The sequence below is a fragment of the Hemitrygon akajei genome, chromosome 10, assembly GCF_048418815.1.
Source record: "Hemitrygon akajei chromosome 10, sHemAka1.3, whole genome shotgun sequence".
NCBI lineage: Eukaryota > Metazoa > Chordata > Chondrichthyes > Myliobatiformes > Dasyatidae > Hemitrygon > Hemitrygon akajei.
In genome coordinates, this window is record NC_133133.1 from 123,138,051 (window position 1) to 123,163,108 (window position 25,058).

Below are 25,058 nucleotides of genomic sequence, written 5' to 3' on the forward strand. Positions count from 1 at the left end.
CCAATCAATAGTATAACAACAATCATTCTGCTTTTGGTGCCGAGCTGTACTTCAACGTGACTGAGCTTTCATCTCGTTCCAAGAATCCAGTTAAGCTTTCCTTCTACCGTTATTGCCGTACTTATCTCCAGAATCACGTGAAAAGGTCACTTCCGCCTCGGAGAAAGAGACACATTCTAAAGCGGTTTTACATCTGTTTATAGTCCCCTGATTTAAAAGGGTGAGCATCATCTTTCACAGCTGAGGTAATGCAGCTGTCATTCGCCCTGAACTAATCTGATAGCTTTACCTAAAAAGTTAACTATTTCAATAGTTTTCTCGTCGGTCCGGATTGGAGAAGCTTGGACACTCATTAAACGAGGTCCGGATCCAGCCGACATTGGTCGTCCTATGAACAAGTCGAATAGGTTTAAATTAGTTGTCCGATTTACTTGGTTTCTGAATGTACATACAGTCCTGGGAAGGGCTTCAAGCCACGTAACCACGTTTCCTGAATAGTTTTATACAATGCATATTTTATACTCTATTCATTTTTTCCACTACTCCCGAGAGCTGGAGTTGATACGGAAGATGATACTCCTAAGTGAAGCCATAACGCTTGGCACAATTATTTGATTAGTTTACCTCTAAAATGAGTCCCTCGGTCGGTCCCTATTAAATTTGTATGGCACCCGAAATCTGGGAAAAATCTCCTTCATCAATATCTTAACCACCGTTCGAGTACCATCCTTTCTAGTGCGAAGGCCTCCACCCAGCTGGAGAACATATCCATTATTACCAACAAGTATTTATACCTCCTCCAGGTAGGCACGTGCACACAGTTTATTTGCAGATTGGCAAATAGTGTCTCCGCGGTCGGCATATAATCGAATTTAGCATGGGAGTTCCCTCTATAGTTTCGTTTGCAGATTTCACACCTTTCACACCTTTCTATCCTGGCATTTCTCTAACCACTCGAGGCACTGGTGTGAAGTCATTCTGCTCAACTAATCGAATGCATGTACCGCATCAAAAGCATGTCTAGACTCCGTTTAAGTATTTGCCGTATACCCGCTGCCACAATACGGGGTCGGGTCAGGGAAAAGATTTCAGCCGCTTTAGCGGCGGTTTATTTGGGGACGATCCCTGCCTCTAGTATCTCAAAAGGAGTCACTATTGCGTAAGCTTCCAGTATGGTGTGGTCATTGGGCTTACAATGGGAGCCATTCGTAAAGAGCATAAAATCCGGATTGTGGAGAGGCATAGTTTATAAGCTGAATCTGGGTGACGTAATAGTTTGTGCTCTTTTGAATATTAAATTTGATTAGCTGAGCAGAATTACTTCACACCCCCTTCGGCAGCATTTGAGAAGCAGCATCACCTCATGCTGGGTTAGAACAGTACAAGGGTGGTCTAACACTAATAGCGCAGTCTTTTCAACCTCACGGTTGCAGCTGCCACTGCCCTGAAAAATCCTGGCATTTCTCTAACCACTCGAGGCACTAGTGTGGAATAGTACACCACAGGTTTTCTTAGATGTTCCTGTGTCAGCCCGGCACTAGGAAAGCCGTTCTTTTCGTTCACAAGCAGCTGGAGTGATTTACAGTAGTCTTGCAGATTCTGTGATGGTGAATGTCTCATGGCACCCACCAATACCTCATACGCTTACTCTATCACCTCTGTTCACGATATGCTGTCCGAGGTTTCTTGAGTTATGGCGATTGGCAAGGCAGCATCATTGAGCCGATATTCAGGTACCGAATGTCTGCCACACTTCGTCCTACAGAAAAAGAAACATCATCTGCTTCTTGGTAATGGGCCTGTACGATAGCTGCTATGCGTCCCGAACCCAGCCGGCTGGTCCCTCAGTGCAGCACGTACTGCAGGTACCTCACTGTAGATTGGCAGAATTGCAATTCTGATAGGAATGCTCTGTGCCCTCTAACTGCTAAGTGAGTTAGTAAGGTCAGGAAGTCCTTTCTGCAGTTAGTCAATGTTTGAGAGGCCAACAGCAAATCATACACATACTGCAATATCATTCTGCCACCTGGCAGTAATAAATCTGCCATATATCGCGAAGAGTAGCCGCATAAACAGCAGGACTTTCCGTATAGCCCTGAGGTATAGTTGTTCAATTATACTGTTGCCCTTATCGGTAAAGGCTAGCAGGTAAGGACTGTTTTCGTGCAGCGAAATAGAGAAGAATGCTGAGCACAAATCAATTTCAGTGTACGAGCAGCTATCTGACAGGATAGAGACCAATATCATATTGGTGTCCGGCACTAAAGGTGAAATGGACTGTACTATGGATCTTATGGCCCCCAAATCCCGCACAAACGGTCACTCATCCGGTTTTCCTGGTTTGGGAAAAGGTAATATCGGTGTGTGGCAGGGTCTTAGTGTTAATCGAAGAATCCCACGGTGCAATTGGAGTTCAATCATTGGCTTAATTGCATTCATTGCTTCTCGAACTAACCGATATTGCCAGATGGAAGGTAATTGGGCGTTTCACTTGAGGGTGCCTGATGACGGTGTACCGACTTACCTAACCACACGTAATTCGCGTGTTGTGCCCACAATACTGAGCCCGCTTGACGAATATCGTCAGGTTCAGTCAATTGAATTTCGGAGTGGGCGGTGGTGTTACCGGGGCTCCGTTTGCAAAGCCCGCATCAAACGTTTGACGGTGGTAGTATTATCACTCCCTGGTATCAGTTCCATAAGAAGTAATCCCCCTTTGATGAGGCAGATTTTGGTTCTCGGGCACCCACCTCACCATAGGTCCCAGGTTTTTTGGTTTAAAAAGACGTTTAACTGCAAACAGTACATGCTGCCGCGAGTACTGGCATCCTACAAAATTTTCCGCTGCCTGGATTGTGAATCAACTTCCTCGGTTGTACCCTTTCGTCCAAATACTACCCTAACCCATAGAGAAATTAGTCCTTCCTTTCCCCATATCAATTCGCTCGATATCTATTAGACTTCATCAGGGTCAGCAGCACAATACAGGGCGGTTACAATATTGCATGTGCCAATTGAATCAAAAGGTTTCAAGAATACTTTTAAATGTCAGAGGAATGTATAGATCTATATCCTGAAATTATTTTCAAATCAAATCGAAATTCCCCAGTATCTGCATATTGCCATAGCCATAGATATTTCCAAGTATCTTTCAAGATGTCCCAGCTATAGACAGACTCTTTATCTGCTATGCAGTCTGTTTTAGCGCAGTATAGTGCGAAGCTCAGGCAGTCCATTTTCGAGTGCATCAAGATACAATCCCGAGGGGGTACAATGGATAATGGCATTGAATTTACAGAGGGCCATCTATCCAAGCAAATTACTAGGCGAATTTACTACTATTACAATTGTCTCATTAATCCAATTTTCCCATCTTCTTTATGACAGCCTTGGACAGGGAATCTATCATAAGAACTCCGGCTATTTCTACCTCTTAAAACTTTCATTGTATCTTGGTAACGCCCGGAAGAATGTACGAACGAACCGGTAGCACCAGCATTGTAAGGAATGGCATTTTCTTGTTACCTATCTCTGTCTCTAACAAGGGGTCCTCTAAGGAGTTTTATGAAATCTGTCCATAGCTGCCTATATCGCCCATAATTCATGCCTCCCACCAAATTGGGTCTCAAATGGATCTCGCATAAAAAGTAGCCGACCCTCTGAAGGTCTCTCTATCTTTCATTCCAGGTACCTCTTCACCTAGCCTTTCATTCCGATTACTTCCGCATTCCCTACCTCAGTTCGCTTTCCTACCACATTTTCTACAGATATCCTGAATCTTGTCCCGGCTCCTAGTCATTCACCAGTATTCCATTCGCCTCCCTCCTGCAAGTACTGCCCTTTCTCCCCCTGGTAATTAAATAGCCGGTTTGTATCTATATTAATAAGAAACGTAATGATTACTTCCCACGTTTTATTGTGCCATCCTAAGTTGGTCAATTTAAAAGAATATGCTATCTCTTGCTGGAGACGGTGCAGGAAGGTCTGCACAGCTATTCTCGTCCAGGGGTATACTTGCACTGGACTCCCGGGTGTCTTTAAATTACGCGATAAAATTAGTACTAATCTCTTTTTTTACTGTTGCCACCCAAAGGCTGCTCTAAAGCCCCGGTACAGTCCAGTTCCTTCAAGAATGGCATCCTTTACATTTTATAGCCATTCGGCTCTTTCCACTGTGGGATTCTCCACAGCCGTATCCCCATACAATCCCCTTGGGGACCTCTGGGCATCGCTGAAATCTGTTCCTTACCCCCTGCCACGAGGTGCGACATGTGACCTTTGACGGTGCCAGAATGCCTCCGGCAAAGAGGTCAAAATCTGACATGTCTGGAAATTGTGGAAAGCCGTCGTTTTTACTAAGGAATTGATGGCTTCGTACCTTACACGGGTTGCAACATTTTACTCTAACCTCATCTTCCACCACAACACGGGGATTCTGACCCAACCACTGATCAGTGCCATTTTACCTCTTTTGTCATGAATCGATTTCCGCTGGCAGAACCATCCGTGCCAATCTATCCCGGAGCCTGACGCTGGCGACTGTTCAATGCCCCGCCCCAATGTGGCAGCTATTTCTGCCTCTGCTGCTCGTGGTAACAATGCCGAGGCACGGCAAGGGCCATCTCTGTTTCCATGTCATTGGGGATCTCCTGATATGGGGAAATATTTGAGTGTACAGTCCAGTGCCCTCTGCTTTCTGAGGGGACTGTTTTTCTTCTTACTTAGTTTAATCTTCGGTGCTCGCTGCTCTCTTGCTGCCTCTTCCCATTGATTAAAACACCAGCTCATATATTCTAAGTCCCAATTTGGATCCCCAGTTCCAAATTCTCTTTCGAGTTTTCGGTACTGAATTCTCTTTAGATCGAACGAATCACCACACGGCCAAACACCTCAGCTCCCTCTATCCAAACCACAAGAGAATGCTATAGCGTAGTACCTAATCGAACCTTGTCGCAGGGGTAAAAAGACCCTGATGGCAGTTATCTGCAGGCCTCCAAACAGCTGCAGTGATGTGGACTACAAATTACAACAGGAAATAGAAAAAGCTTGCCAGAAGGGCAGTGTTATAATAATTGTAGCGGATTTTAACATGTGAACGGATTGGGAAAATCAGGTCAGCACTGGATCTCAAGAGAGAGAATCTTAAGTTGTATATCAACGATTTGGATTATGGAATAGATGGCTTTGTGGCTAAGATTTCTGATGATACAAAGATTGGTGGAGGGGCCGGTAGTGCTGAGGACATTCTGCACGGTAGGGAAAATGTTCCCTTCTACTTAACTGTTGATCCTTTAATGATTATGAACAATGTGACCTAATTCTGTGATCTGAAGAGAAGTGACCAATCCAAGCCATGGTGGATAGGATTCGATTTGTCTGATATGATATTTACAACATTCGTCATTTCCACTGGAATTATACGAGTAATCATTCCGACACACCAGCATTTTTATTGACTACTCATTGCAAGTGTAGACTGAGAGATAAAGACAAGATGGAGAACTGCAATGACGCAGATATGGGGAAAACGACAAAATCGTCTGCTTTAGTCCTTGCCCTTACCGGCAGTGTTTATTTGACCTATGGCTGACAAATATTATGTATATCCAATCAGTCATTGGAAGACCAGAGTGGAAGATCTGAACCTTGCTAATAATCAAGTCAAGTCAAGTCAAGTCAAGTCAACTTTTATTGTCATTTCGACCATAACTGTTGGTACAGTGCATAGTAAAAATGAGACAACGTTTTTCAGGACCATGGTTTACATAACACAGTACAAAAACTAAACTGAACTACGTAATAAAAAAAAAACAGAGAAAGCTATACTAGACTACAGACCTACACTGGACTGCATAAAGTGCAAAAAAACAGTACTGGCGTTACAATAAATAATAAACAGGCAGTAGGGCAAGGTGTTAGTCCAGGCTTCGGGTATTGCGGGGTCTGATAGCTTGGGGGAAGAAACTGTTATATAGTCTGGACGTAAGAGCCCGAATGCTTCGGAGCCTTTTCCCAGATGGCAGGAGGGAGAAGAGATTGTATGAGGGGTGCGTGGGCTCCTTCATAATGCTATTCCCTTTGCGGATGCAGCGTGTAGTGTAAATGTCCGTGATGGCGGGACGACAAACCCCGATGATCTTCTCAGCTGACCTCACTATCCGCTGCAGGGTCTTGCGATTCGAGATGGTACAATTTCCAAACCAGGCAGTGATGCAGTTGCTCAGGACACTCTCAATACAACCCCTGTAGAATGTGATGAGGATGTGGGGTGGGAGATGGACTTTCCTCAGCCTTCGGAAAAAGTAGAGACGCTGCTGGGCTTCCTTTTCTATGGAGCTGGTGTTGATGGACCAGGTGAGATTCTCCGTCAGGTGAACACTAAGAAATTTGGTGCTCTTTATGATCTTTACCGAGGAGCCGTCGATATTCAGCGGGGAGTCGTCGCTCCGTGTCCTCCTGAAGTCAACAACCATCTCTTTTGTTTTGTTCACATTAAGAGACAGGTTGTTGGCTCTGCACCAGTCCGTCAGCCGCTGACGCTGACTCGTCGTTCTTGCTGATGCGACCCGCTACGATGGTGTCATCGGTGAACTTGATGATATGGTTCTAGCTGTGTGTTGCAGCACAGTCGTGGGTCAGCAGAGTGAACAACAATGTACTGAGCACGCAACCCTGGGGAACCCCCGTGCTCAGTGTGATGGTATTGGAGATGCTGCTCCCAATCCGGACTGACTGAGATCTCCCAGTCAGGAAGTCTAGGATCCAGTTGCAGAGGGATGTGTTCAGGCCCAATAGGCTCAGCTTTCCAATCAGTTCCTGAGGGATGATTGTGTTGAATGCTGAACTAAAGTCTATGAACAGCATCCGAACATATGTGTCTTTTTTGTCCAGGTAAGTTAGGGCCAGGTGGAGGGTGGTGGCAATGGCGTCATCTGTTGAGCGGTTGGGACGGTACGCAAACTGCAGAGGGTCCAGTGAAGGAGCAGCAGGGTCTTGATATGCCTCATGACGAGCCTCTCGAAACACTTCATGATGATGAATGTAAGTGCAACGGGACGGTAGTCATTTAGGCAGGACACTGAAGACTTCTTCGGCACGGGGACGATGGTGGCGGCCTTGAAGCACCTTGGAATGGTGGCGCTGTTCAGGGAGATGTTGAAGATGTCAGTGAGAACATCTGCTAGCTGGTCTGCACATCCTCTGAGCACTCTACCAGGGATATTGTCTGGTCCAGCAGCCTTCCGTGGGTTGACCCTGCACAGGGTTCTTCTCACGTCGGCCACGGAGAGACAAAACACCTGGTCATTCGCAGGAGGGGTGGACTTCCTCGCCGCCACGTCATCTTCCGCCTCAAACCGGGCGTAGAAGTTATTCAGCGCATTTGCGAGGGAGGCATCACCTGCACAGTCAGGTGATATCTTGTAATTGGTGATGTCCTGGATGCCCTTCCACATGCGCCGCGTGTCACCGCTGTCCTGGAAGTAACTGTGGATTAGCTGGGCATGTGCACGCTCAGATGCTGCGCATATACGTTTACTTACATGGCGACTGCGCCATCCGATTCCAAGTGGCAACTGAAGAGCGCTATGAAACCTCGGTTTATCAGCTCATTACTAAAGTTACACCAAATGTGTACTTAAATGCATATGGATTTATTCCATTCCGAACTGAAGCTCCTGTTAATTACTGTCTTCTTTACTTGAGCAACGATAGGGCGGAGACTCTTATATAGTTTAAATAAATTATGCGCTTTGGACAATACTTGATGACAGAGCTAGTTTGATTCGGGTGTAAGATTCAATGATAGTTCAGGAAGGTTGGTTAAAGATGCCGTATTGTGCTATATTGTTTTCTATTTCGGAAAATCTGGGAAAGGAATGCTATTGTGCGGACAGGATTTCGTTAAAATGGCAAACGTTATTACCGCGATAAACTTAAAGACAGTCCAGAAAATGTTTATTTTGATATAACAAAGCAACTAATTGTCCATTGTGTTGACTAACATCATGTTGTTTGATTTATAACCCTTTATAAATAAATCGTGTAGTTTTGGTAGGGGATGTCTTAATTTGATCATTGTTTTCCCTCTACCTGATCTTTCTACTGTTTCAATCAATCACAATTTATTTACATTTTTTTCTTTTATTTCCTCATTTAGACTCGTGTATTTGTCGTGTCTCCAGAGTGAAGATTCTTTCAGCTTTTCATGTACAAAAACCAGAGAGTGCCATTCATTCATATATGACGTATTTTTCTCACTGTGCAGATAGAAACCTTCTGACGTAACGGAACCTACCAATCTGTCAAGTAACTCTTGATATTTCAAGGAAATTACAGTTGAACTACTCTCCGCCAGAACTAACCTTCACTATACTACCATTTTGGAGACGGAGCTTAGGAGGATAATGGCGCCCAACTGTGATTCCTTTGCTTGCATGTTCGAAAACAGCTGTTTCTATCTTTATATATTTTTTTCCCTTTCAAATTTCTTTTGAAGACCCTTACCTCGAGTTACACGCTGCCTTCGATTCTTTGTAAAACTGGGACCCACTCTCGGTGCCTCGCGACCAGCCGCTGTTCGATATTTAAAGGATGAGGCCTGGAAGACTAGCGCCCCTCTGGGTGCCGGATTTTCGTGGCTCTGAACCCGGCCGGATTCAAGGCCGGTGCCGCCGCCTGTTGCATCGTGGGAAATAGAAGATCATAAGCAGCGAATTGGCTGTTGGCAGTGAGCACAGTGACCCGAGTTCTTTGGGCACAGGCTTGGAAAAAGCGAAGCAACAGATTTTTAACACCATTAATCAGCAAGGTGCTTTGTTATGTCTCCCCTCTCTCTGTGAAAAGGGGACACCCCATTTTCCCTTATTGAGAGAGAGAGAGAGCCTGAGGTATGTTTAATTAACGGGGGAACAAGTTGTCTTTGGGACACTGCAGTTCTGTGTCTTTACTGATGCTTTGGCGCACGCATGAGTGCTCGGTTGGCGATGCTTTTCTACCTGTGGGGTAGGGGATGTCGGTGCTTTGCTGCAGCTTATGCATGGGAGGGGGGTGTTGGCGGAGACTGTGGAGTTCTAACATTTAACTGTCATTCATTCTTTGGGTCCTCTGTTTTTCCTGGATATTTGCGAAGATAAAGAATTTCAGGATGTATATACTATGCATTTCTGTGACAGTAAGTGCACCTATTGAAAACTTTTGAATAAAAATATGTCAAGACAAACACAGAGCAACTGCTTTCATAAAATTGAATGGCATTTAATACTTTTCTTAACGTCTTCAAAACGTTAGGGACCTGGAGCTGCAGCTCGATGACCTTCGTCTCGTCAGGGAGAGTGAGGAGTTGATAGAGAGTAGTTACAGGCAGGTGGTCACACCGGGGCCACGGGAGAGAAACAGGTAGGACACGGTTAGGAGTGGGAAGGGGAAGAATCAGGGACTGAAGAGTATCCCAGTGGCTGTACCGGATGACAATGAGTACTTCTGTTTGAGTACTGTTGGGGCGTGGTGTGGCGGTCAGCCTACCTAGGGGAAGCAACAGTGGCCGTGCCTCCAGCACAGAGTCCGGCCCTGTAGCTCAGAAGGGTGGGGAAGGGAAGAGGAAGACAGTAGTAATAGGGGCCTCGAAGTTTAGGGGTTCAGATAGCAGATTCTGTGGACGCAGTCAGGAGACCCGGATGATAGTTTGCCACCCTGGTGCCAGGGTCTGGGATGTTTCTGATCGTGTCCAAGCAATCCTGAAGTGGGAGGGTGAGGAGCCAGAGATCGTGGTACATATAGTTAGGGTTATATGACATAGGTAGGAAAATGGAAGGGATCCTGAAAGGAGAATATACGGAGTTCGGAAGGCTGTTGGGAAGAAGGACCACAAAGGTAGTAATCTCGGAATTATTGCCTGTGCCACGCGACAGTGAGAGTAGGAATGGAATGAGGTGAAGGATAAATGCCTGGCTGAGAGATTGGAGCAGGGGCAGAGATTCATGTTTCTGGATCATTGGGACCTCTTTTTGGGCAGGTGTGACCTGTACAAAAAGGAAGGGTTACACTTGAATCCTAGGGGGACCAATATCCTATCGGGAGGTTTTGATGCAGCTGTTAGGGAGGGTTTAAACAAATTCGACAGGTGGATGGGAGCCGGAATGATGGAGCGGAGGAGAGGGAAAACAGAAATGGATCTAAGGTAGTGAGCAGTAAGGATGTCAGGAAGGACAGACAGGTGATGGAGCAGAGTTGCAACTATTGGGATGAGTTGAAGTGCAATCAATGCAAAAAAGACTAAATACTGGACTTAAGGTGTTATACTTAAATGCACGCTGCATAAGGAATAAGGTGGATGATCTTGTTGTACAGTTACAGATTGGCAGTTATGATATTGTAGCCATTACTGAGACATGGCTAAAGGATACTTGTCTCTGGGAGCTGAACGTCCAAGGATAGATGATGTATCGGAAGGATAGACAGGTAGGTAGATGGGGTGGCGTGGCTTTAATGGTACAAAACGATATTAAATCATTAGAAAGAGTTGACATAGGATCGGAAGGTACAGAATCTTTATGGGTTGAGCTAAGAAATAGCAGGGGTAAAAAGACCTTGATGGCAGTTATCTACAGGCCTCCAAACAGCTGCCGTGATGAGGACTACAAATTACAACAGGAAATAGAAAAGGCTTGCCAGAAGGGCGGTGTTATGATAATTGCAGCGGATTTTAACATGCGAGTGGATTGGGAAAATTAGGTCAAGGAAGGGGCCAAGGAAGCAAAAAGAAAATTATAGACCTGTTAGCTTGACGTCCGTGGTTGAGAAGTTGTTGGAGGTGATTGTCAAGATGAAGTTATGGAGTACCTGGAGGCAAATGACAAGATAGGCAAAACTCAGCATTGTTTCCTTAAAGGAAAATCCTGCCTGTCAAACCTAGCGCATTTTTCTGAGAAAATTACAAGTAGGCTAGACAAGGGAGATGCAGCGGATGTTGTGTATTTGGATTTTCAGAAGGCCTTTGACAAGGTGCCGCACATGAGACTGCTAAACAAGATAAGAGACCATGGAATTACAGGAAAGTTACATACGTGGATAGAGCATTGGTTGATTGGCAGGAAACAGAGAGTGGGAATAAAGGGATCCCATTCTGGTTGGCTGGCGGTTACCAGTGGTGTTCCACAGATGTCCGTGTTGGGGCCGCTTCTTCTACGTTGAATATCAACGATTTGGATTATGGAATAGATGGCTTTGTGGCTAAGCTTTCTGATGATACAAAGATAGGTGGAGGGGCCGGTAGTGCTGAGGAAACAGAGAGTCTGCAGAGAGACTTGGATAGATTGGGGGAATGGGCAATGAAGTGGCAAATGAATTAAAATGTCGGAAAGTGTACGGCCATTCATTTTGGTAGAAGAAATAAACGTGCAGACTATTATTTAAATGGGGAGAGAATTCAAAGTTCTGAGCTGCAACGGGAGTCGTCGTGCAGAATAACCTTAAGATTAACCTCCAGGATGAGTCGGTGATGAAGATGGTGAATGCAATGTTGGTATTCATTTCTAGAGGAATAGAGTATAGGAGCAGCGATGTGATGTTGAGGCTGTATAAGGCACTGGTAAGAATTCTCTTGGAATACTGTGTGCAGTTTTGGGCTCCTTATTTAAGAAAGGGTGTACTGACATGGGAGAGGGTTCAGGGAGTGTGTTCAGAGAAGATTCACTAGAATGATTCCGGGAATGAGAGGGTTAACATATGAGGAATGTTTGACCGTTCTTGGACTGTACTCCTTGAAGTTTAGAAGAATGAGGGGGGACCTCATAGAAACATTTTGAATGTTGAAAGGTATGGACAGAGTGGATGTGGCAAAGTTATTTCCCATGGTGGGTAAGTCTAGTACGAGAGGACATGACTTGAGGATTGCAGGGCGCCCATTCAGAACAGAGATGCGATTTTTTTTTTAGGCAGCGGGTGGTGAATCTATGGAATTTGTTGCCACGGGCGGGAGTGAAGGCCAAGTCATTCGTTGTATTTAAGGTAGACATTGATAGGTATCTGACTAGTCAGGGCATCAAATGTTATGGTGAGAAGGCGGGGGAATCGGACTAAAGGGGAGATTGGATCAGCTCATGATGAAATGGCGGAGCAGACTCGATGGGCTTAATGGCGGACTTCTGCTCCTTTGTCTTATGGTCTATGGTCTAAAAATGAAAGTTTTGCATTGATATCACTGCAAGTTATTGGTATTTTAAGAAAATCGACAAAGAATGTGATTAATACAAAGACCATAAATTGTATCACATATTATAATGAATTCTATAAATTGTTTATTTTTCTTTCTTCTTATGTTATTCACCATAGCGTAGAGGCTAGCATAGTCGCTTTACAGCTTCAGCAATTACGGATTGAAGTTCCATTCCACCAGTGGCTGTGAGAAGTTAATATGTTTTCCCAGTGAATTCATGGCTCTTCCCCAGATGTGGCGATGTCCTCTCGAATTTCAAAGCCGCAGAGTGATAGTCAATGAGTGTATGCATGTTATGGTCGCATTGAAATGTGGTGACATTTTCTGGCCGCTGCGGAACGATCCTCGGACTGTATTTCAAAGATAATATCTGCCAGTGGCAAACATAGGCAATGATTTCACGTGAGGAATCCTGACATGACCAGCTATCAGGCTCAAGTCAAATTAATTGGTTAATTAGTTAGCTTCTCTGTTAATAACCCCGGAGAACACGAGCGTAGCCCTAATAATCCAGCAGGATTGCTGTCTCGCTGGAGTTAAAAGTGTCTGGGCGGTCTTTTTGGCGCGCGGAAATTGGTGCAGGTACGTTAAATGTCTTTTAAATGGGGGAACGTGAAGTTCGGCAATCAGGAAGAACCTGTTTAAGGCTGAGGTAACTATTTAGGAAATAAGGAAATTATTTAGGTGCGTACGATTGCTTTATTTGCTGATTATTTAAATAAATGTTCGACAGGCCAAGATACCAAACTTAACTTACTCTTTAATTGACTGATGAGCATGTACTGTTACCGAGTAAATTTAGTTGCCTTAGCTGTCTATATGGTTGTATGGAAGATCGGCAGTTGCCCAAGCAGCAAGTCTCCCCTCTCCATGCCACCGATGTTGTCCAAGGGAAAGGCAAGGACCGATACAGCTTGGCACCAGTGACGTCACAGGAGTTGCCAGAGCGAGGTTGAAGACAACATCGGACTGCCTTAGGGACTCCAGTTCCGGATTTGTTTCCAGGCATTACTCCTGAAGCCTTTCCCATGAGTGGGTATGGTCCCAAGGCAGCAGAGGTTTGAAGTCAGAGTTTTCCCTCTTTTAGATGGGCTGTCTTCCCAGGCTGACGAGCTCCATCTACACGAAGCACTGGTCTTAACGCGCCAGGACCCGACTTCGCCCGTTCTCCTGGCAGCAGAAACTGTTCCGCCGGGCTTAGAGGCTAAGCCACAAGAGAAGGCCAGGAGTTGGACTTGGTTGTCAGAGGCTATTTGAGGCGCTTGCCGTGAGGAGCAGTTTTGGTTAGTGGGAGCTTGTCCCCACTACGACTCCTCGGCTAGGTAACCTTGGAACTATATACATATATATAGACAGATAGATAGACAGATAGATAGATAGAGAGAGAGAAATAGATAAATAGATAGATAGATCGATGTAGTAATGCGTATGTAGGCATATATACGCGTGTATACTGTTTCTCGACACCCGCCCACACACAGTGGCTTGCTGTACCTTTTATACCTAATGAAGTGAACTCTGAATGTGTGTGGTCTTCAACTGCTGCAGACCACTACCTCAATATTCAAGATTTAATTGTTTTGCGATCTGCAATAATCTGCTGCGCTCAACTATTGCACGGTGAGTTTATTTGAGATAGTATCGTCTTTCTGTCAGCTAGAAAATGTTTGGCCTCTCTCAATTCAAGACGTTTTACCTCACAGAACAGACGCTCAGTGGATATTGCTCCTCTCACGTACTAAATATCAATTATAGACGTCAAAAATAGCTAACAAAATGAGTCCGAATGGAAGGAAATCATCAGTAATAGATGGTAGATTGCCTGCGTAATTATAAGAATTAAGAATAAAATAGATGAACTGGAAATATATGCAAGTGCGTATAAGTATGAGATAATAGCAATAACTGAAAGTTGGCTGACCTCAAAATTGGTGATGAATGTGATACTAACGCATAGTCTTAGGAAAGAATGGCAAGATTATAAAGATGGCGAAGTAGCCGTAAACATACGAGTGCATTTGAAAGTGAGATTGCTTATAATAGGAAATGGATGAAAACTTAATGAAGATATCTATGTGAGAATTGAAAGCTATCAGGATAAATGAATAACACTGCGTGATATTCCCCTGTTGATAATAGTGATTTTAATAAACAACTCTATCGTGATATTAAAAATACATTAAAAGATTAACAGGAAGGAACTGCTTGACGTTGAGTCAGTAGGGAAAATATGGGGTCGATTTAAGGAGGTAATTCACGCAGTGCTGGACATGCTCATATTGAAGGTCGCGAGAAGCGAAAAGAACGGGTCAGTTACACGGGTGAAAAAATAGATACTTAAAATTATTGAAGACAAGACAGCTATATAAGGAATACAAAAATAATGGTAAAGATGTTAATCATAGGGCATATGAAAATAAGAGAGCTATAGTCCAGAGGGAAATTCGGATTTCCAAAATGGTTGATAAAGATACTGCTGATCCGCTAAGATAGGCCCTAAGAGATTTTTTTCACAAAACTGTAGTCGTCAAAGAAGAGTCTAGAAGGAAGTTAAATGTATTATGAATAATAGTGGGGTGTTAATATATATGCGGGGGGGGGGCGGCGGTCATAGCGGATACTCTTAACTCAATTTTGCTGAAGTATTAATCAGCGAAAATGTCCACAATATGCAGTAAGTGTAGAGGAAGATAAAGTTGTATTAAGTGATTTAGAGATTTTAGAAAGTGAAATTCTGCTTCCTGAAGAGAGTGAAAGTTAATAAACCTCCAGGGCCAGATAACATATATCCAGGTGTACTTAAACGGGTCTGTGATTATGTATACTTGCATGTATTTTTCAAACGACATTGAAGACTAGTGAAATCGTTAAGTACTGGAAATGAGCTAACGTTGTCTCAGTATGTAAGAAAGGTGACCACTGGTAATTCTAGATCAGTAAGCTTAATCCGTATCACAGACAAGATAATGGAAACAATAATGAAGAATGAGGTGGAAAAGCAGATAACAAGGCGTGTTAGCAGAAAAGAAGCGAGCGTGGATTTTGAAAGGATAAATCATATTTTACTAATATGCTAGAGTTCTATGACTAGGCAACCAAAATTACGATGAAAAAGAGTGGATGATATAATTTCCTTGGACTTTCAGAGAGTCGTTGACAAAGTACCCCACGCAGTCCAATTAAAGGCAATAGGAATTCAAGGCAAGTTGTGCGAATGCTGCAGAAATGACTCGTAAAAAAAGGAAACAACGACTTATGATGAAACAACTTGTGTTCCGCAGGGATCGGTTTCGGAACCAGATCGGTCAGTGCATCAAAGGATAGGGCTGGAAGGCAGGTGAGTGGACAATCCTGGATCAGACTTTCTGAAATGCTGGCGCAAGCTCTATTGGCTGAATGACCTAATTCTGCTCCCATGTGTTGTGGTATTGTAGGCCGCTGCTGTTTTTATTTTACATTCATGATCTGAGGAGTGAAAGCTCAGGGAAAGTACAGAAAACGGCGATTTGTTCCATGTTTTCAGGGTATGAGCTTTAAAGAAAGATTGAAAAATTAAATCGTTTTATCCTATGTAGACGTAGAATGAGAGGAGACATGATGGGAGTATTCAAAATTATCAAGGACACGGGTCCATGGGTGGAGACCGGTTAAGGGGAAATTTCAGTCTATCATCAAGAACATTTCTTTACCCAGCAAGTTGTGGACACATGAAACAAAGTATCCACCTGTATAATTCAGAGTAATACCTGAGAGAATTTCAAATCAAATGTGGATAGTTATTTCAATACACTGAGAAAAGGAATTTGGCAACTGTCGTTTGGCCAAATGGCTTTCTAATGTTCTCATGTTCATTCTCTCTAAACACTGGAGACCATTTGTCATAACTCATGATTTATTCGTTCATTTGGTAGAAATTACCCCTGTGTTTCGAAAAATTTTGTCTTTAGCAAATTTTCTGTAATTCGAAATCTGAAAACATCTCCTCCATTTTAGGGGTGGGGCTCACCCCTCGATCAGTAAGTTAGTCAGCTAAACCTTGCCGCAGCGGCTAGGCAAGGAATTAAGACAGTCCTTGATGCGCAGGCGGGCGGGTACAGAATAACATCTATTCATTGAGGTTACCCCTGGATATCAAAGACCAAAATTGGATTCTGAGCGAACAGATGAGAGAGAGAGAGAGGGGACGGAGGACAACCGCACTCATGTCGTGAATAAGCCCGCTTGTTTTCACTAGCAAAAAGTTCCGATATTGATAATAACAACGCATGTAGTACGTCCACATGTAACCAATGCCCATTATGTCCGCTACTGATTTCACAGTATTCATAAATCTTGAAGACGTGGAAGGAAGAGAAAGGCTGCGCTGCACGGGTTAAAGGCCCTGGAGAGCCGTATGTTTTTCCTAGCCTCCGATTATCAGACCACCATTTTTGTTGCTATTCTTGGGAGAATTGGAAAATCCATATAACATTTTTCACTGAAAATCTTCGATGCATGATGGATTTATAATGATTACAGTTGTATCAATGATTCGCCACTGATATGTTTTGGCAACTGAATTATTCTTCTAGGGGGTCACTAGATTTCCTGGAACCAACAGGTGTAATGCTTAAGGGTAATTGTTTGCTAATTGAGTTGTGTAGAAACTTACTCACTGCGCTATCAGTTATCTCAGAATTTCTGTTAGACAGAGCAATCGTCTAAGACTGGGAAGATGGAGAAACAGATATTAACACGTGTGTTGATTGACATGATACACAAGGAGCACACCATGGCAGAGTGGCATGTTACTGGAGTTGCGGGATCCGGCGAAGCAAAAAACCAAGAATTCAGAATTTCGTACTGACCCATAGAGTGAATTTGAACTGTTGCAATACCTCAATACACATTTATCAGCTGAACTACTTAAGCAACTCCATATTCAACTCTTAATTAATCAAAACTCGCACTTTATTAACAACTGTGCCACTGTGTCGATCCCTGTTCAACAACTTAAATCATGAATTCTACTACAGCCCCTGTACAAATAATCACTCCAACCACATAGCCAGTTTATAACAGCGAAAAAGATCGCCCGTTCGATCTTTCTTCTCCTGCCCCCTGGCATGTATGTTCTTCCTTGCGATGATTAGTCCCGAGTTCTCGCCCATTTACTTTAGAAATACCGTACCTTTAAAAATCTTCTTATCAGTTCAAATCTTTCGGTTCCACCTGTTGTCTCGAGGTCACCGAACTGAACTATAGCTGTTTCCCGTTGGACGTAGTCCAAGGGCAACCCATCGTTGTACCTTTGGAGACCTATTATGTTCTCTTAAACTCTGGTTAAAATTAGTCAAATCGTATCACTAAGAAACTGGGTCAAGATAATGAGATTACTTCTGCAAATCTGCCATTGTACATAATTCAGTGCTTATCTGAGAATGATATCAAGTTTAGCAGATCAATAGCAGAAACTTCTTGTGTATGCGTTGATCTGCTCTAATTTCTACGACCACAGAGCAAGAATCAGACTCTTCCCAAAAATGGAGGTTAAAGAGCAGGTTCATAAAATGGCTGCTTCCATTCCTTCAGGAACCTGCAATAACACAGACAGCTGGTCTGTCTACTTGCTCTGCCGTTCACTGTTTTGATTTTGATGTTTTATTCCATACCTCCATTGGCAAAATCTCTCCCCCAACCCCAAACCCCCCCCCCTCCAATTTCATCCACAAAAAATTGTGGGTTACCACAGAACTCTTTATATAACAGAGTGAATGCAGTACAACAACAACACCAACGTCTATTCCTACATCAAATAATACAGCTGAAGATACTACCAGAATATTAATCTATCATTTATTTGGGTACCATAACTTCAAAACTATTTTACCAGTTCAAATATAACTGGCATATTTTAAAATATTATCAGCATAAAGGCATATAGAAACATGATAAAATTTCACCTAATTTCACAACTTACATCGAGTCATTTAACTGCAATTATTAGAATATAATGAGGCAAAGCTATATAATACTTAAAGGCAGCATCATGGTATACAATTACACAAAGCTAACAAAAAGAGATGTGGAATTATATTTGACACGCAATCACAAGCGTTTTAAGCTGCCATCGAAAATAACTTCGAAAATACATTGGCTAATGATTAGAACGAAGAGCAGAACAATTGTTGCATAAATAAAAAGACTCCAAGCGTGTACGTTATTATTCAAACCCCAGTTCCAAATTTTACTCTCAAAGGATAGATGCTGCAAAACATCATTAGCTAATTCCGCATGATCCGTCACGGTCTAGGATAATTCATCTGATTGTCGGTTCATGGCTCGTTCTGATTAATAACTCTAACCCTGTAAATTTTGGGATAATTTGAAGAGCTGTATGTACACATCTAATTGAGACTCAGTAGTATCATTGATATAAATATTCAGTTGAATTGGTGGTTTTACAACTGATTTTGGTAATATTTGCCCATGTTTATCGAAGACCCACAGAATATTGGAAAACACGAGTAGATTTAAGAAAACTGTAACTGAATTTTATTTTTCCTAATATCAATGTCATAATATCATTCATCAAAGCATATTACAAGAATATCCTGTACTGAGAGGCAAAAGAGATAGAGAGAAAATATTAGAAACAAATCCACAATCTGCTAACTTTAACGAAATCCTCTGGAGAAACCTAATATTCCCCTTAGCACTCCCTTTGTCTATCCGAGCCAATTAATAGCATTGGATCAGTATGTTAAATCCAAACACGATTATTTCCCAACATTATGAACCTAGTATCATTATAAATTCGCAGTGCCATTAAAAAATTCCCAGTCAAAACAGTCTACTATTACTATGCCCGTCGACGAGATTTAAGTGTACTTCACTATGAATGTGGTGAATAATCTAACCGCAATAACATAACGTTCATATATTGTATCTGATCAGATGAACATACAATTGGACAAAAATATAGTTTATTGTTGACCATATATATCCTTCAGCAGAGTCTTCGATCAAGATGAGGCCGCTCATCCTTGGCAACACCAATCGCTTCATTATAGAAAAACAAGAGCAATTTCTGTACTTATCTAATTATTTGTTACTTCCTCTAAATTCACGGCTTCTATCTCATTCTGTATTTCCAGTTCAGCTGGTGAAGAACGTAGTCTTCTATTTGTTTCTCTATTTCATTTGCTCTGCGTTGGCTTGGGTGGGTGCAAATATTGCCTTGCCTTACCCTTCCTTTTTGATGTTAGAATGAAGTAAACTATACTTACTCTCCTGGTGCAAACTGGAAGTGGTTGCCCAGCTGACTGAGGGGACAACTGCTGCTTTATGCTCAACATCGCCTATTTTCTGAAACATAAATCTAAGAATATTTTCATCTCCATCGATAGAATCCCATTTCCAATGTGCCTTATGGACGTGAACTGCCAGAGAACATGTACTGTCAACAAATCGTTCAAGTTGATTAACATGATACCAACCTAAATTATTTGGAGGAGTCTGGATTCAATAGAATTATAGAATGATTCCGACAATAACAGCATAAGTCCGTGTAAATTTCGGAGATGGGAAAAGACTCAGCTAATGTACTAAAATCATAACCTGTGTTATTTCCAACTCTCTATGCTTTGTTCTCATCAAAATAAGCTTTACTCCATTAGTTTCCCCCGTCCCATATAATGGACTGCGATCTAACTGGCTTCCTTAATGGTGTCGATTATTTGCCGAATATATTTGCCCTTACCATATCATCACACTCAGGTTCATTATTAATCTAGCCCAATCAGGAATTCTAACCCTCTCATTTGCCCCACGGTCATCAACTTAAAAGACGGAAATCGAATCGAAGAAGTAATGGTGGAATGGATTATCATAATTGCATAAGGTAAGATAGTAATAGACGTAGCTCTGTGCTGTGTAGCCGTTTTAGCTAACATCGTATTTAAAGTCTTATTGATGCTTTCAGCTTTTCCACTAGGTTGCGTTTGTTCAGGGATATGGAACTTCCGGTTTTACATCAAAGAATTTTATCAGATTTTGCATCACCTGTGCGGTGAAGTGAGATCCTCATCTGATTCTAAACTACTTGGCAATTCCCGACGTGTAAACTCTCTCTCGAACAGAATCCTGGCTGCAATCTTAGCAGTGTTATTTCTTGTAGGGAAATCATCTATACACGGTGAAAATATCCACTATCACTAGGATATATTCCATCCCTCCAGGAGATGGAGATAAATGACTTTAAAAAATCTATCTGTAAGTTAGTTAATGATTCATCTACTCTGAGTATCTTAAAATATTGTTCTATCCGATTTTTTGGGGGGTGGGGTAATGCAACGAGCAAAACAAACAATTCTTAAGGTAACTTTCTGCAGCTCACATTTTGGGACACATACAGATTCTTCACCTATTTTATTTGGTCTTTGATGCTCAGGATTTCCATGTTACCAATACATCAGCTAGTTCCTTTCACTTTTTGGCACCAGAAATGAGGCATTAATAGATACAATCGCAATCCATATCGGTATACCAACATATTTCCCATACTCCTCACAATTCGCTCATCTCTTTGCTCTCTTCTGATTCTGCTTCTATATCTCGACGAAGTTTATAGGTATACTTCTTTGCTGGTTTCGGTGTCATCATTCCCTTTATGTCTGGATTCCATTTCACCCTACATCTTGCTCCACGTTTGTCTAACTTCTCAGACATCCTGTTCCCTTCCAGGGATGTCCCTAAGTGAGCCTTCAGCTTCTTTACACTATACATATTTTATCGTGCCTTCTCCAATACACTCTATTAAACAAGGGTGCCGATCGTTAAGGTTCACTAACTGCGAGATATTGCTTCTAGCTTCCCGTACCGATAAATATTCGGTCAAACTTATAAAATAATACGTTATTGCTCCTGAAGAATATTTGTTTGAGGGTTTGAAAACAAAATCTGTAGTGGCAAGCTCTGCCCCTTGTGTAAACACGGCTATAGCAAAATGACTGCAACACTTTCGATCTCTACTCCTTTGGCGACCTCTACATATGTACCACATCCTGTAAGTGTCTCCCTATCCTGAACTGATGGCGATCAATCAACAAAGATCCATAAAGATAAATTTCCTGATCGCATAACTTTATTTTCCTCTCCTAAGTACTTAATTTATCAGGTAGAACGTTGTACAGATAACTACGACCCTGTAATGCCAGTGTTTATCGAACTATTCGAGTTTATCGATATGCGATGGATACAGTTTATCTGAGAATGAGTTTAGGTTTAGCAGATTAAAAGCATAATCTCTCTGTGTCGCGTTCGACTGCTCAGATCAAGAATCTGTTCAGCACACGGCTCCCAAAGTGGAGATTATAGAGCAGCTTCACAAAATGGCAGCGTCAATGTCTAATTTGTCTACGTCCACTGTGCTTGACTTATTCGAGTTTGATGTTTTATTCCATATTATAATTCCTTCTCGGCCAACAAAAAAATCACAATATTTTTCATGAGCCATTAAATAAATTTGAACAGTTGTGACACATCAATATGTAATTATTTTCAATTGTTATAATTTTCTTTACAAGCATTGCAGTAGCAATGAAATATTGCTGACTATGTGATACATTTTTATCAGGCTGTCAACAGGGCTTCACCTATTGAATTAATACTATGTCCCAAGCTAAGTCAATGCAGGTAGTCCACGATGAACACAGTGACAGAAGAAGGCATCATACTCTGAACGAGTCTCTAGACATTGTTGAACGAATTTTTTTGTAGCCAGACAAAATCCGCGAAAGAATAAAAGACGAGGAAATGGTACTGAGAACTGACACATCTGTTGAAAAGATTTGGAAGAATACCGTTTCTCCACATTTCTCACTGTAATGCAATCACATTCTGCTCAAGTACTACAATCTACGGCATCAGGCATTTGATTTGGCTGTCGTAAATTGATTGTTTCATCTTAAAAAAAAGCTTCCACCATGATGCAACAATTTCCCCTGGAGATTCCATCAGTACAACATCCCCTGAGAATATAATGCTGTAATGTTTCATCCTTTAAGAATGCTTTCGCCGTAACCGTACACATAAAATGTAATAGAAAGGGATTTTCATATGCTGAAAATATTGCACCTGTTGTTTAATGTTTTTGGAGTTCCAAGTGGACGAGAGCAATAATTCAGTCCATTGATTTAGAATGCAGCAGAAAGAATTAAAATTATTAATACCGAAGAGTTTACTGTAGAAAAAAAATATAGCTCGTACAATTGTGACTGAAACAAAACATATAATAAAACTAAACTGCAAAAAGCAAAAAATGAGATTTTGACCTTTATTTCGCAGATATACAGGAGGCCGCTGTGGAACATGTCCTACACCTGCTCCCTTAACACAGGTGCTCCCGGTTGGCCTCTCATATATCGGTGAGACCCGACGTCGATTGCGAGAACGCTTCACCGGGCATCCACTCTCTATCCGCCAGAACAACCGGGATCTCCCAGTGATGATTTGTTTTTATTCCACTTCGTATTCCTATTCCGATCTGTCCATCCATGGCCTCCTCCACTGTCGTGATGAGGCTACACTTTGATTGGAGGAACAGCACCTTATACTCCGTTTGGGTAGCCTCCAACCTTATGCCATAAACTTCCGGTAATGCCCCAACCAACTCCCCCCCTTCACCACTTCCCACTGGCTTTTTCCTCTTTCCCCTTATTTCCTTGCCCGGCTATTCGCCTCCCTGTGGTGCTCCTTCCCAGTTTTACTTTCTTCCATGGCCTTTTGTGTCTTTCACCAATCAACTTCCCAGTTTGTTATCAGCGTTCCCCCTCGAGGTTTCACCTAGCATCCGATGTTTTTCTTTTCCCTCCTCCCAACTTTTAAATCCACTTCTCAGCTTTTTTACTTCGCTCCTGCCGAAGGGGTTCCACCCGAAAAGTCCACAATACCTTTTTTCATAGATGCGGCCTGGTTGATGAGTTCCTTCATTATTTTGTATGTTTTTGTTGTATATCCAGCATCTGTATGTTTTTCTTGCCTGTGCAGAAGGGACAGTTTGCATCAAACTTGGCGGAGACGAATTTACTAGCAGGAAAGTTTGCTGGTGCAGTTGAAGTTCAACACAGATAAGTGTGAAGTGGTTCATTTCGGTAAGTTAATTTGGAAAGCAGACTAATATTAATGGCAAGACTCTTGGCAAACTCTCACCGAGATCTTGGGACCCGTGTTCATAGGGCACTCAAAGTTGTTGAGCAGGTTGATAGTGTTGTTAAGAAGATGTATGGTGTTTTGGCATTCACGAACCGCGGCATTGAGCTCAAGAGACTTGAGGTAATGGTACAGCTACGGAAGACCTGAGATAGTCCCCACATGGAGTAGTGTGTCATTTCTGATCAGCTGACTACAGAAAGGATTCCTATATTAGAGTGCATGTCTTATGTGAACAGGTTGGGTGAACCTGGCCTTTTCCACTTTGAGCGACGGAGGATAAGCTGATAGAAGTGTATAAGACGAGATACATCGATCCATTGGACGACCAGAAGTTTTTTTTTAGGATTGTAAGGGCTAACACGAGCGGGCATAGATTTAAGGTGCTTAGAAGTAAGTACAAGGGGATGTCAGAAGTAAGTTTTCATACACTGAGTGATGGCTGCGTGGGATGCACTGCCAGCGGTGCTGGTAGGCGCCGAAACAACTGGGCCTTTTAAAAGAATCTTAGATAGGTACATGGAGCTTAGAAGAATAGAGAGCTATGCGGTAGGGATATTCCAGGCAGTTTCTGAAGTCGGTTACATGGTCGGCACAAAATCGTTGCTGAAGGGTCTGTAATATGCTGTAGATTTCTGCGTTCTATGTTCTGTGGTGCAGCACTTTGGAATTTAAACTTGAGTTGCAGGGGTTGGAAACTAGAATGCCAGAACACTTAGTGGAGAGGTTTAGGAAGCAGCTGTTGGTCAGTCCTCAGGCAAAGTCAGGAATCAAAAAATTGAGCATTGTGCGACTAAATTTAAGCGTTCTGTATATTTCAATGGAAGACGTCTTTTTGGAAAGACCGGTGAGCACATGGCACAGATCGAGAAATGAAATTATAGTATTGCAGTCATTAGTGCGACGTGTTTGCGAGAGGGGCTAGGGTGGCAGCTCAGCATTACGGGCTTCCATTTTTTTCGGACGTTGCAGAGTGATAGGACGGGACTGAAGGGCGTACGGCTCAATCAAGACAGACGGAAGAACTCGTTTATGGACGGATCTGAGAAATAAGAAAGTTATCACCACGTTATTGGGACTACGTTATTAGTCCTCGGGATTCAGAGGAACAAATTTTGATAGTTCGCAGACTGTTCCATGAAACAAAATTATGTTATAGTAGGAGATTTTTTACTTTCCACGATTGACAGAGACGTACTGGAACTGTTCTAGGTGGGTTAGTGTTCTGTAAAGTTAAATTATTCATTGAACTGGCAAGCTGCCAGTAGACTGGAGAATTGCATGTGTGTCTTCTCTCGCGAAGAAAGGAGGAAGGCAACAAAAATTAAATCATAATCCAATTAGTCTGACCTCAAGTCAAGATAATATCTTTAGGAAACCTTGGTTTTCAAGATATATTGAAGCCTTGGTTAAGAAAAAAACGGTGTTGCCCAGCAGGAAGAGGCAGGTAGGAGTTATTTCTGGTGTTTGAAAAGTGCAAGAAAGCACTTAAGAAAAAAAAAACAGGAGGGATAAAAAAGGCATGAGGTTCCCTATTGGACAAGTTGAAGGATGTCCTAAGGATTCTAAAGATAGGCTAAGGTGAAAATGATTGTAAGGGCAAAATCCGTCATCTGGGAGAACAGAATGGTAATCTATATGTGGAGCCAAAAGA